Source organism: Astyanax mexicanus, chromosome 10, assembly GCF_023375975.1.
Source record: "Astyanax mexicanus isolate ESR-SI-001 chromosome 10, AstMex3_surface, whole genome shotgun sequence".
NCBI lineage: Eukaryota > Metazoa > Chordata > Actinopteri > Characiformes > Acestrorhamphidae > Astyanax > Astyanax mexicanus.
This window is the reverse complement of record NC_064417.1, coordinates 27132919-27146417: the sequence shown is the minus strand read 5'-3', so window position 1 is coordinate 27146417 and position 13499 is coordinate 27132919.

The following is a 13499-nucleotide window of genomic DNA, read 5'->3' as shown; positions in this document are numbered from 1 at the left end:
GTCTAAATTTACACACATTAACCTATATAGCCTCCACACCATGGGTCGGAATTAAGTTTGGCTGTAAGCCAGATATTTTCCAAGCTATTACATGGGCCACAAAAAAAATCTGTTTTGGAAAATGAAGTGTAATAACAGACTAGTAGCTCTCCAGCCCAGAGGGTTGTTGAACCCAATTGCAGAATATTTGATCTCAAAGCAGGTAAACCCAAGAAAAAGAAAAAAAAAAAAACACCACTTCTCACGCGAGATCGAACCCGTGTCATCAGGGTCACAGTCCAATACACTATTGCTGCCCCGGATAGAGAATTGGGACATGGCTGGGAAAAAACGCCCTTATGAAACGCCCAAATTCAGAACCTGATCCATTATTAGAATTTAATCTCCAGTATCAGAATCTGATCCAATAAATACAACATCAGAACCTTACCATCCAACATCAGGTCTAGCTCCACCAGATTCAGCATCTAATTATCCAACATCAGTACTCATTAAAACTAACCTAATTCCCAATCTCTAGTCACTCTGGATCAGAACCTAATAATCCACCATCTAAACCTGATCAATCTGTTGAGCCACCATCAGAACCGAATCCAACAGATCCAACATCTAATAATACACCTTTACAACAACATACAGTCTCTAATCATTCTAAATCAGAACTGACTCATTCACCATCAGAGGGTGATTCAACAGATCCAACATCCAATCTTCCAACACTGGAACTCACTAGAACCTGATCTAATTCCCAATATCTACTCATTCTGCATCAGAACCTAAACCAACATCATCAATCATCAACTTTCTGAATCAGATACAGCAGATCCACAATTGGAACCTGATTCAACAGATCTAAAATCTGATCACCCACCATCAGAACCTGATCCAATAGATCTAATATTTAATTATCAACCTTCTAAACCAGATATAGCAGATCCAACATCTCGTCATCCACCATCAGAACCAAATCCAACAGATCTAATATCTATTCATCAACCTTCTAAACCAGACAGAGAAGATCCATCTAATCATCCACCAACAGAACATGATCCTGCAGATCCATCATCGAAACACCCACCATTAGAAAACTATTCAATATCTAATCATTCTGCATGAAAACTGAATCATCCATGATCAGAACCGGTCTAATCAAATATACAATCAGAATCTTATCATACAGCTTCAGGTCCTAATCAATTATATAATCATATCGCCAGAACTTTCTAATACCAATATCTAACCTTCCACCATCAGAACCGTATAATTTAGTACACTTTAAACCCAGAAGTTGTTTGAACTTAAATGATTTAAGTCTATTTTACATAAAATTGGATATTTCTAAACTATACTCAACTATTTTGAGTTAGTTGAACATTTGTGGGCACATATACACATTTAAACTGAGATCTTTGAGTTAAACTAACTTATAATAACTGAGTTTAGTCTGTTGTCATCAGCAGCTTCTTTTCCATTGGCTTCTGTCACAATCTATTTGCACATTGGGTGTGTCCCAATAGAATCAGTCTGTAGTGATTCCCTCCGGGCTACCTCAGGTAAACTTGTTGATTGTATATTATGATTAATTGCTTCTGTGTTGTAGGTTGTAGAAGAAGCACCATGTTGTGAGCAGCAGTAACTCTGCGTTAGCTGTGCTTCTCAGTTCTTTTAATACTTTACTGTTTTCTATCTTTCTTTTTTTTTTTTGAGTATTTAAAAAAATGCTGAATAAAAAAAAGAAGACCACATACAAATGTACACTTTGTATTCACCTGATCAGCACATTCAAAGTAGAAATATTATGCAAAGCAATTGATATAAATAAGTAAAAAATAATACATATTTTGGATAAGTTAAGTTTGGTTAAGAAATTATATTAATTATGTAATTCGTACTAGAACCAGTGTTGTATACAGTACTTGAGTGAATAAAATATGTAAGTTCAGGGAAATCATAATTTTAAATATAGATGTATAAGTGTTTGTTAAGTTCAATGTTCACTGTACTTAAAAAATACATTACATGAACTTAAAATGTATTAGACAATCGGTTACGACAAAAGTTTTGAGTTTAGTCAACTTATTGGGTTTTACAGTGTAGAAGAAAAACAGATTTAAAATTTCATATCAAAATCAAAACATCAAACATCTTATCATCTTATTATCTCCCATCGGATCCGGATGTCAAGGTCTCAATAAGTACTTATCCATTATCAGAACCTGATCAACCAACGTACGAAAAACATCTTACCAACAGTAAAATCTACTCATCCAATATCAGGAATTAACTCATAAAGGTGTTTAGAGGAGATTCTTTTACTGCAGCATATAGAAGAATGAGCTTCCTATTAATACCATGATTTCATAACAAAACTAGAAAATCCAATGTCCACAAACTTCTGGACATATCACATGGATGTAAATGAGTAAAGTTCACTTCTAATAAGCAGAGTGGTGGTTTTGTGGAGTTCATATGAGCATCAATAGTGGTTAAAGCTTCTGTGGAGTTCCAGAATATTCTTCACAGGCACAGAATCACAGCGGCGTTCTGAGGGGTGGACAGGGACTGTCCTTGGTAGGGTCAAACACATGGCCACCATTTGCTTGCATGCATTTGCATAACTGATGAGCATCGGGACAGATTTTAATTGTGCTCTTGAAAGGTTAGATTCTGAAGCGTCAGGTTCGGGAAAGTGTCCGAGTTTATCTGGTGCATTTATTAAACGCATGCCTGCATCTCACAGCGAGTGGAAAGATCAACATATTGATATGTGAGGATATGTGAGAAAATTACATAATCATGTGTCTACATTTTTCACAGAATATAGAAATATCAGTAGTGAAATAGTAGAACTGTTTTCACACGTACAAGGTATCAATCTTCAGGTGTGAAAAGGAGTTTCCATCCTGATAATGCAACACAGTCAAAGTGCTAATTAACAGTAGTGCTCAAAAACTACTGTGAGTGCTTCAGTAAATTACCAGGCTTCTGTTCACGTTCGTGTCGAGTGGTCCAGCAGGCTAAGCGCTGCCACTATGATCAGGAGATTGTGGTGTGTGATCGAATCCCGGTCATGCAGCTTGCCATCAGCTGCCAGAGCCCCGAGAGAGCACAATTGGCCTTGCTCTTGTTGTAGAAATGAAAATGAAAGGTGGGCTACCCCCACCTCTCTTCCGGGGTACAACTGCCCTGCGTGCTCGTTGATAGAGAGTCGAAGGCAAGTTGAGTGAAGTTGAAAGCAAACCAAGCATTTATTGCTGAATTCAGGAGAACTAGTACATACAAGACAGTATTACAGCCATCTCAGTAAAGTTCTGACCCCCCCTCTCATCTGACTCCTTGTTTATACCCAAAGATGACGTAAAGCCTGTTGCTGAGGCGTCGTTAAAATCATCTCATGTTAGCATGCACGTGTTAGTACTGAAGTTTCACGTGTCTGACTGGACCACTAGTGTTTGACCTTGACTGTGTTCTTCCAGAATGGAACCTCATGGCACTATCTGTGTGTGTGCGTCACCCCCCGCTTTGAAGCAGAGGTTTTTTTAGGGAGGCACTCACTCACCAAAAGGCGCTTTGATCTAATAGCCTTTTTTGTAGCAATTTAGCCCCGTACCAGTCGAGTTGATGACCGTTAGTTAGGGTCATGCAGTAAACCAAAATACTTCAAGCCTGGGCTACATCTCATATGTTATGTGTTAATGTGTTAATATACGCCTTATGTATCATGTGGGTTAATTTGTCATAATAAGGGTGGTGTTAATCACATGCTTGATCAAACAGTGTTTTACTATATATGTAAAGAGTATATTGTGATTATTAGTTAATCTTTTATATAAATGCGTGTAAAATACACTGTGAGTAATAAAGATGATCAAATACAATGTGAGTATTGGTTATGCATATTGAATACAAGGTTTCACACAATGATTATTGTCATTATATATACTAAGATAAGTAATCATAACTGAAAGATATTTGTCAATAAACCCAAAGTATAATAAACAGTTACTCTTTACTCTCTCTGGGTGGGTAGATGACGCTCTTTCCTCCTTTTCATCTCTCCAATGGGTGATGTCGACCAGCACAAGGCTGCATCTGTGAGCTGATGTATAATAACCAAGTCGCTGCGCTGTCCTCCGAGCGCGCTGTGATGCTACTAAGCAATGCTACATCAGCAGCAGTTAAAAAAGAGGCAGTGGCTGACTTCACATGTGTCGGAAAGGGCATGTGCTAGTCTTCACCCTGCTTGTGTCGTGACATCTCTAGTGAAGAGAGACATTCGACCTAGCTAAATTGGGGAGAAACATGGGAAAAGAATTGAAATTTGTTTCCCTCCGTTAGCCTCCCTGTTTGTTTATTTATTATCTCTTGTTTTGTTAAGGTTTATGTTCTCCTGTTTCAATCGTTGGTTTTGGTTTGTGTCTTTGTTCTTTGTTTACTCATTTGTTTGTTTATTTGTTATTTATGTAATAAATTATATTTCTTTACCTGCGATTACTTCCGCCTCCTCGTCTCCCTGCCTGGTGTCTTTGACACATTTAAGTACATTTAACTTATCCAGGCTAAGATATAAATGTATAAATGAGTCTAAGGTACAGCTTTTTGGCCTGACACTGATACTTATTAGGATTTATCATAGATTTTTGAAGTAGAAATGTCAAGCATGGTGGTGGTAATGTCGTGGTTTGGGAATGTATTAGTTTATTATGGCATTTTGGTGCAACTCTTGAAACGTTTGACTGAAAGCAATTTTTTTTTTCTAAAAAATTATGTTAATTGATGGTTGATGGATTTAAATATGGTCTTTCAGATAAAAAATATATCCTATGCTTGTTAACCAGCATAATGTATGTTTGATTCTGACTATCCAGTGTTGTCATGTTGGTCAAGCTGCTCGACCAGCTCAGTTAAGATGGACAGCTTTGTGATGATTAGTCACAATTTAGTTATAGATTAGTTATGTAGAGCTTGTAGAGCAGCTAAACCATCAAACTCAAACAAAAACGTATTCAACGCTGATCATAACCTTGAGCTGGTGAGGCTGTTTCTTCAGAAGGGGGGTATCTCATCCACATCCTGTTAATGAAATGCTTATTGTGCATGAATTCTTTAAGAATTGTAATACATATTTTGTATATTAGGAGTGGCTCTGACAGAGCGTGCAGCAACAGGTGGACTACAGTCTCTACCTTTACTGTAATTATATATGCAACAGTATACAAAATATTCTCATATAATCTACAGCTCTGGAACAATATTAGAGACGAAATTGAATTTTACTAAATTGAAAACCTCTGGAATATAATCAAGAGGAAGATGGATGACCACAAGCCATCAAACCAAACTGAAATGCTTGAATTGCTTTTTGCACCAGGAGTGGCATAAAGTTATCCAAAAGCAGTGTGTAAGACTGGTGGAGGAGAACATGATGCCAAGATGCATGAAAACTGTGATTAAAACCAGGGTTTTTCCACCAAATATTTCGGAACTCTTAAAACTTTATGAATATGAACTTTTTTTGCATTATTTGAAGTCTAAAAGCTCTGCATCTTTTTGGTTAGTACTATTTTTATTGGTTAAAAATAAATGCTCTAAATGACAATATTTGTATTTGGATATGAGAGAAATGTTGTCTGTAGTTTATAGAATAAAACAACAATATGAATAGCAAAATCAGAGAAACAAAGTCTCTTCATTTTTTTCTATAGCTGTATATAATATAATCTTACACTATATACCATTTGATGCATTGGACCAGTTGTCTAAAAGAAAAGGGACATGAAGTCCATGTCCTTGTTTGGCCCATAAAGTACTGTAGTACTACTCTTTCCTCCACTGTTACGATGCGGTTGGTAAAAAAAAGCTCTAAACTCTAAATATTTCACTGTAACCACAGACGTTTTAGTCATAGCTGTCATTGAGGCTGGAGCTCAGTCTTGAGTAATCCCGAAAATCTCCACAAACACTCCGGGAAACACACCCGTGCAGATGTGGACGCGGCTCCCAGAGCCCAGATGACCGCCGTGAGGTCACGGCCCTGAGTGAACTGTATTACTGTGTAATTATCCGAATCTCAGCCTGAGAGAGGCAGGAAAACACACTCTCTCACCACTCCAGAACCTTCCTAAGTCCCGGGAGAGGCATGAGAGGATCGTATTCTGCATCCTGTAAACATCCACAACTATGGGTGTTCTGTGAGTTCCTTAGTGACTTAGGTAAATACTGATTGATACTGTATATAACCAGTGAGGAACACACACAAACATACATTTATTTTCGAATTGGTAAGTGTTTAAGTTTAAAATAATTATTACCATCCATTGAAAACCTCTGGAATATAATCTAGAGCAGAAAAGATGGTCACAAACCATCAAACAAAGCTGAACTGCTTAAATTTTTGCGTCCGGAGTGACCAGCAGTCAGAAAGCCGGAGACAGACACAGACACAGGGATCAAAGGAAACTAAAATATACATTTATTTAGTGAATGCCCTCCACCAAAACGCAAAAACAATCTTAAATCAGCATACTAAAGGTCCAGTGTGCCTCTAGTCTCTTCTCTTCTTCCCAGCTTTTATTCGGCCCACTGAGGTAATCGGTTCAAATGCTGCTCAGCTGGCCCATGTTTTCTAGTTTTCGATCATCTGAAAAAAACATTGGACCTGTGATTGGCTGGGAAGCACAGAACATGCAGTAAATGACGTGATTGGTTAAATAGTTCATTTAATACTGCAATAAAATATATAACCCTTCAAAACATACAGACGTCTTGGATTAAATATGTTTACCTTTATAAAGTATATTTATTTATTTGTTACAGTTTTTCTCGATTGTTTACACACATTTTCTGAAAGCACACCTCATACTCTCAGAAATTACAGACAAATTATAAAACACACACACAATGGGCAAAATTATATTTAAACCAATATAAATTTATAAGAACCAGATGTAAATATGTGATGTAAATGTAATGTATACCATGGTTGACCACATGGGCAAACAATGTGTCTCACATCTCATCACAGATTACGATCCTTGGCCTTCCTCTTCCTCATCTTCCCCATCCTCTTCCTCTTCCTTTCACTCCTCAGACTCTCTGCCTCTGTTTCCAATGTTGGCATCCATCGCTCCAAAACAGAAGAGCTCACCTGTTGCCCTTTCCTGCTAAAGCGCTGATTGATAAATGTAAACCTGTGTAAAAGGTGTTCGCCCATGTGACGAATCAGTGTGCATAGTAGGGCAGTTAACTATAAAGTTAATTCCTTTGTGAAAACAAGATTTTTTCTCTTTATGAAAATTGTGCCAAATGCAGAAAATGGTGTACTGTTTTGAAATAAGTGTGTTTTAGACCTGCTACTTAAAGGTAAAGCAGGAATTGTGCTTCTAGTTACCAGTATATATTAGTGTGTAAACAATCGAGATTATAGATTTAATAAGCAAATAAATAAACTCTTATAATCTAGAGCTCAGGGCCTTGTTAAAATGCTTATAGGAAATGCAGCAGAGATAAATACCTTTTTTAAAACATATTTATCAGGTAAGAAAGACTTCTACATCACACTCTACATGCACCACACTTCTGATTAGCATGTTTAGCTGAAGCTGTAAAATGTACATGTTGATTAGCACAAGCACTAGTGTTTAGAGCACTAGTTGTGAGTTCAGTGTATTAATGTAGACGCTACCTGTTGCCAGTGTGAATCCTGCTTCAGTGTGTTACTCTAAAAGGTTGCCTTCAGAATCTGTAGCAGATTTTATCGACAAGGTCTCAGAACAGCACAGCACAGCACAGCCCAGCACACAGCGAGCGATAAATACACTAAACACTACACTAATCCAACACTACAGGCTCAGACACGCAGGCTAACGCATACACACACTACAGATACGAACACACTGTAACCATAACAAAACACCAGAGAGAGAGAGAGAAAGAGAGAGGGTCAGTGAGAGAGTAAAAGAGAGAGAGTGAGAGAAAGACAGAGTGTGTGAGAGCAAGAGTGTGAAAGTAAGCAAGAAATTTGAGTAAAATTGAGTGAAAGAGAGGAAAGTGAGAGAAAAAGGGTTTGCAAGAGAAAGAGAGCATGATAGAGAGTAATATTAAGAGAGAGAGGAAGATGAGAGAGAGAGTATGTGAGAGAGATGAAATGTAGAGATTCTTGTCAAAGCAAGAGAGGCTATGTTAGAGAGAGAAAATGAAGAGGAGAAAGACAAAGAACAAGTAATGTTCAAGTAATAGAGAGAGGTCAAGCAATAGACAGAGTGGGAGTGAGAGCGTGAGAGAGAGAGTCGTAGAGAGAAAGAGAAATAAAAAGTGATGGAGCGAGAAATAGTGTAATGTAGAGAGAGAGAGAGAGAGAGTTATGTAGAGAAAATGAGAGTGAAAGAAAGAAAGAGTAATTTCAGAGAGAGTAAAAGTGAGAGAGATTGTGTAAGAGTGAGGGTGTGAGAGAGAGTAATGTAGAGAAAGAGAGAAAGAGAGAGAGAGAAACGTAGCAAGAGAAAGAGACAGCAATTATGTGTAAGAGAGTGATTGTGTGTGAGAGAGAGAGAGAGAGAGAGAGAGAGATTGTGTGAAAGAGAGAGAGAGAGAGAAATGTAGAGAAAAAAAGAAAGAGTAATTTTAGAGAGAGTAAAAACGAAAGAGAAAGAGAAGTGTGAGATTGAGGGTGTGAGAGAGAGTGAAAGTAGAGCGAGTGAGAATGATGGAGAGAGAGTAATGTGGAGAGAATGAAAGAGAGAGAGTGATAGTGTGAGAGTGAGGGAGAGAGAGTAAAAGTGAGAGAGAGTGATTAAGTGAGAGAGAGAGAGAGAGAGAGAGAAAGAGAGAGAGAGGGATGTAGAGAGGCCTGAGGTTAGGGAAGCACTGCTATCTAATAAAAGGCCTCATGAAAAGAGCTCTAATGGATTGAAGGCATCTCTTTATATTAATCCCTTCATCTCCCCCGTCTGCAGCAATCAAGTCAAATCTACTCAATTAACTCGTACATATGTCAGTCCGCTCTCTGAATGGAACGATAACAAGCTCAAATTACAGCATGAAACATTGATTTAATCGTAATATTCTGGAGTGCTCTATTACTTTAAATGTCAGTGTTTTGAAACACTCAGGCCCAGAATCAGCGGCGCTGTTACAGAGCTTTAGATCCACTTACAGCACTGAAAATGAAATTTCACAGTTCAGCTGTGATTCTAGCACACGCGATTAATTGAATCCTGCCTAGCTGGAGACTTTAGCGCTGATACCAACAGTATCTTTTATAATATATGTGCCACAAAACATGTTCATTCATTAAGACTTAAAGTGAGCATATAATTCAATTACAAATTAAAAAGAAAAGATTTATACAATGACAAACTGCCAAATACCAAATTGTGTCCCGTGACTTTTGCCTTGCACCATGGAAGCCAAAGATGGCTGCATTGATGTGCAGGATGTGTGTGTGGGGTCTCATGTACTGAATGTGGATATGACTTGTCTGTTACACCAACAGACAACAGATAGAACCGCCTGGCCACCTTTAGAAAGTACAGATAACTGTTAGAACCCACTGGCAACTGTTGGAGTCCAACAGAGAACCGTTAGAAACCACAGCCGGCCATTAAAAACAATCGGTGACTGTTAGAACCCACAGGTGACTGGTAGACCTAACAGGAGACCATGAGAACTTACCGGCAACCATTAGAACCCATGGGTGAAGGTTAGAACCTATTGGCCACCGTTGGAATCCACAGGCGACCGTTAGAAACCACCGGCGACCATTGGAACCCACAGGCGGTCATTGGAATCCACGGGCGACCATTGGAATCCTCCACTGACCGCTAGAAACCACTGGCTTGCTGTCTACTGTGGGTGGTAATGCCTTCTAAGAGATATTCCTGGCACAAATGCTAGTTATATACATATATGTTTACAGTATATAAAATCACTGGTTGCAAGGCAGGAATACCCACAGGACAGAAAGCCAGTCCTATACAGGGTACTAAACCCAGCCATTCGAATCAGCACCTACCTACCCAGAGGAGTATGACTAGTTGTGCTCTCTCTGACTCCGGCTGCTGATGGTGAGCAGCATAACTGGGGATTCGAATCCAGCGATTATAATGGCAGCAGCTTAGTCTACTGGACAACTGAAAGCCTCCTTATATGTTTTAAAACTTTGAAAAATTACAAAGTACAATAGTTCTTGATTATACCGTATGAGCTCTTTTAATATATGCAATTTATATATGAATAAATGTTTCATTATGTCCTTCACCACTATGAACATGATAGCCATCAATAATATGAACATATACAAATATAAATATAAACAAATAATTAATAATCAGTGCTGCCTAATTATCAAGTATCAATATGTCTGGATTCCACACCCACAAGTGTTGTTTATTTTTGGCCATATTGAGGTGAATCATTGGCTCTAGCACTGTTTAATCACTAACACATGTTGTGATCTGAAGCGTGACTGGGCATCTCTCCTATAACTGTGGTTGTTACACCCCTGGCACTTATCGGTATTACTATCCCGACTCCTCCCTGGCTCTGGCATGTGTCCAGAAGTAAAAAGAGCTGAGAGGAAACAGTAAAAGCCGCTGCCGGCTGACGGGCGCAGACACTCGTCTGGAGGACCTTTAGGCCATGGACTCGTCTGGCTGTCAGACTGAAGCAGACGAAAATGAATGAGACCTCCAGGAGTGAGTCCTTCACCAAGGACACGGAAGAAGGCCACGTGTGTGTGTGTGGGGGGGGGGGGGGGGGGTTAAGTGTGTTTGAGTGTGTGTTTCTTATTTTGTAGAGATTGTGTGTGTTTGATTGTGTGTGTTCTTTTTCAGTACAGAAACATTAGTCTGAATTTGTGAAGCTTATTTGGATTTTGATTCTAATAACTTAAGATAAATATTGATTGTAATGTAATATGTAAGATTGTTGGTTTATTCATTTGCAACGTTCTCCATGTGGAGAATTACCATCCAGTTTGAGTTTGGTACATGAAGGTGACAAACCATGAACCTCCAATAACATTGCTTCTATTCCAAAAAGGAAATTCGGTAACACTTTATAATACAGCCCGGATTTTAGAGGGTAAGTTCCCATTACTTACGGCGTAACTTCTCCGGATGAACCAGTACAAAATACAAACCGGGTCCTACAGGTTTTATAGTTATATATTAAGTTTTATATTAATGGTTAATAAACCCACACCTCATCTGATTTTGACTGTTCTTACTCTGTAAGTACACAGTATTTACTCAGTACTCAGTACTCAGAAACAACAGGGAGCAGTGGGCTGTATTATGCAGTGTACAGTGTTTTACTGTTCTTACTCTGTAAGTACACAGTACTTACCCTCTAAAACGAGGGCTGTTTTATAAAGTGTTACCGGAAATACTAAAGAACCACAACAGAGCTTTAAATCAGGCCAACTTCTACTAGAAAAAGACAGAAACAAAGTTAGTGACTGTCACATGCCATAAGTAATCTTATTAGTAACTGATCTCTTATATTTTTACCTGCTGTCACTTTGCGAAGTATTGCCAACCCTCATAGTTGCATACAGAGTGTTTCGACTCTCTGCTTATTCATCTCTGTTTGTTCTCTTTCTCTAATATTTCTTTTTTTTTTGTTTTGTCTGCTTGGTTTGTTTGGATCTTTAGGGTCTAAATTTGTTTAAGGTTCATGATTCTGCTTCATCCATGATTGTTTTGGTGACCTTCGTGCTTGCACAAGTGTGATTGCACAATTAAAAAAAGCTTTGGGCATAGCAAACGTACTAAATAAAGGCATGCTTTGGCACCTTAAACGAATCTGCTAGTTGAACTGAAATCTATACAGTGGCTGGAAATGAATGACTTCATGTTTACTTTAATTAAATCACGTTGATTCTCACTCACAGCTGTAATAAGTTGTTTTGAGGTATATTTTCATAATAGAATAAATGGCAGCTGGCCTGTTCAAACTGTCACGAAATAGAAAAATGAAATAAATTGCAAATATTTTTTATGATTATGATTTAATGACACAATATGGACATAAATGAGTATATCTGTATCATGAATAAATAAAGAACCACATTCAACATTATTTCCACAGTTTTTTAAGGCTCTATAAAGTTGCGGGTGCCTGCAGGACATTCCTCCGCTTCACTGCACTGCATTTTCCAATACAGTAAACAGGAGAAAGTCAGCAGTCAGCAGTAAGGACCCGACTCCGACTGCGCATGCCGGAATGTTAATCACAGTCTTTTGCAGACTGTTAACAGGTCATGCACACCTCATGTTTGTTCCCTGTTTTAACATCCCACCGTGCAGCAGGAACAGTGTCGTAGTGATTATTAGCCTGGTGCTGCAGGTATTTATAGAGCCGAGCGCTGCGGTAATGGTTCCGTCGGTGGCACCGGAAAGGCTCAGGGCAGCTGGGGGAGGAACGTTGAGCTTTAATTAGGGATCGCACCTCTCCTCGCAACAGAGCGGAGTCAAGCGGAGCACCGCACTCGTCCTGCACCGGCTCACTTTGATCCACACAGACGATGTTCTGGATGTTCTTTGGAGTAATAGATGTTTCAGTGCAGAGATGTTTTTTTATAGGCAATACCTTGCCTAGTATTAATGTTCTGTCTATGCCAGAAGTGTAGTAATTGAAAGATTCTTTGTTTTATTAAATATATGACAACATATTGAGAGGAGGGGCCTTGTTGGACATTGTTACATGAATTAAACTGTAATAAAGCAGTGGAACAATGGTTCACCAAAAATGAAGAATTTCTCTGACTGATAAAATACATTTAGACCAATACACTAAAATCTATATACAGACTCTGTCTAAAGCCCTATCTGGATGGGATTAGTTTCTTTAAAGGCTCCGGGGGGGGGGGGGGGTCATTTTTTGGGGAGGAGGAAATTACAGACTGAATTGCCTACTGGTTTCCTCCTGTATTTTTATTTTTATTTTTTTCATAATTTTATTTCTAATTTTTCCCATTTTCTCCTCAATTTTTCACAACCCACTCATTAGGACTCCCCCTATAATTAGTAATGCCCCAACACACCAGGAGGGTGAAGACTAACACAAGCTTCCTCTGATACATGTAAAGTCAGCTGCTGAGCTGTTGCTGATGCAGCATTGCATCACAACGTGCTTGGAGGAAAGCACAGCGACTCGGTTCTGATACATCAGCTCACAGATGCCTTGTGCTGTGGACATCACCCTTTAGTGATGTGGGGAGAGAGTGCCATCTTCCCACCCAGAGAGAGCGAGGCCAATTTTGTTCCTTCTGAGTTTGAACCTGTGACCTCCCGCTAATAGTGGAAGCGCTTTAGACCGCTGGACCACTTGGTGCCCATACTCCAGTCATTTTATTCCAGTAATCCTGAAACTCACGACTCTTGAGTTTCGTCTCTTCACGTTTAATAAAATAGCTATTTGTCCACTGCCACGCACCCATGAAGATCCACGTAAACACAACGGAGAGTGGAAATGGAGGAGCTACTGAACGCAATGTC